Source organism: Otolemur garnettii, unplaced genomic scaffold (assembly GCF_000181295.1).
Source record: "Otolemur garnettii isolate 467f Iridium unplaced genomic scaffold, OtoGar3 scaffold00075, whole genome shotgun sequence".
NCBI classification, from domain to species: Eukaryota; Metazoa; Chordata; class Mammalia; order Primates; family Galagidae; genus Otolemur; species Otolemur garnettii.
Window position 1 is genome coordinate 287,436 of NW_003852470.1, and position 1,385 is coordinate 288,820.

The 1,385-nt window shown below is 45.1% G+C and overlaps 1 protein-coding gene across 7 annotated transcripts in view; it reads left to right on the forward strand.

The window, feature by feature from the left end:
* Positions 1 to 1,385, forward strand: part of TUBGCP2 (tubulin gamma complex associated protein 2) — a 34,962-nt gene that overhangs the window by 7,545 nt on the left and 26,032 nt on the right. For 3 of the 7 annotated variants that reach the window (XM_023515613.1, XM_023515614.1, XM_023515612.1), the window contains one exon: positions 685 to 807. The exons of 1 other annotated variant lie outside the window; for it this stretch is intronic. The gene's annotated coding sequence lies outside the window, so the exon portion shown is untranslated. Of the gene's footprint in view, positions 1 to 469; positions 500 to 535; positions 808 to 1,385 lie in introns of those variants that run through there. 3 more of the 7 variants (XM_023515619.1, XM_023515618.1, XM_023515616.1) reach the window with 2 other exon arrangements.

A 1,385-nucleotide genomic window follows, 5' to 3' on the forward strand; every position in this document is an offset into this window, starting at 1 on the left:
GAGACCTTGTCTCAACAAAAAAAGAGCTATCTAATTAAAATGGTAATTGGGAAGGGAATCATAGGACACTGGAGAGCTACAGCAGAGGATAGATACCTATGGCCTACAGAGGCACACACTTTCCACTCCCATCCCAAAAGATTATTTAGCAGAACTTATACATATATGTATATGTCAAAGAAAAAGGGGTCCTGTTACTTTAAGAGACTAAAAAATAAAAAACTTTTATCACTTCATCCTAGCAGTGAAGGTTTGGGGCTACATTGCCAGCTGGTCATTTTTAAGCATAAGAAGAACCATACAGATTCAGACTCTGTTTTCATCTCTTACTAGTCATGTGCTACAGAAGGATGTTTCAGTCGACACTAGTTCCCTGAGCTTGTAACACCATGTCTTCCTGCACCTCTTCTGTATGCACAGTCTTCTTTCTGTGTGTTGTGTTACTGCAGCAGCTGCTGGGCAGGTGTGAGGTCTCGGAGCTGGAGGCTGCACTGTTGAGGTCTGTGTTTGCACATGATCACCTTCCAGTTTCTTAGAATGTATCACCATCATTAGGGCATGAGTGTATTTTTCTTCTCTGTATAAAAGCATTTGGGCCCTTGATATCATTAAATGAGCTGTCAAATGTTTTTAAGCCAGCCCGTACAATCAGCTCTGAACAGAAGCTCTTTTCACTTCCTTCAGTTTTACTTGATGGCTGTTCACCAGGAGTGTATGGCCCAGCTCATTCATGTGGAAAGTGATATCCGTGCCATTGCTTCCTTGTCACTGGTTCCTGTAGTAGTTTGTACTCAGTGCAAGGAGGAGGTAAGTCCTGCCCTTTTGTCCATTTGTGATGACTAATAGAAATAAGAACTTAAGGGCGGTGCCTGTGGCTCAGTGGATAAGGCCCTGGCCCCATATACTGAGGGTGGTGGGTTCAAACCCAGGCCCGGCCAGACTGCAACAAAAAATAGTGAGGTGTTGTGGCAGGTGCATGTAGTCCCAGCTACTCCGGAAGCTGAGGCAAGAGAATCACCTGGGCCCAGGAATTGGAGGTTGCTGTGAGCTGTGTGATGCCACAGCACTCTACCAAGGGCAATGAAATGAGACTCTGTCTCTACCAAAAAAAAAAAAAAAGAAAGAAAGAAATAAGAACTTGGGAGCATCAAAAAGGTCAAGTGAACTATTACAGTTAAATGTTTCCAAAGTTGTGTTTTCAGTGGGGACACTGTTGACATTTTGGTGAGACAGTTCTGCTGATGTTTAAAATCCCTGGCCCTGGCTCGGCGCCTATAGCTCAACCGGCTAAGGCGCCAGCCACGTACACCTAAGATGGCTGGTTCGAATCCCCAGCCCGGACCCGCCAAACAATGACGGCTGCAACCAAAAAATAGCCAGGCGTT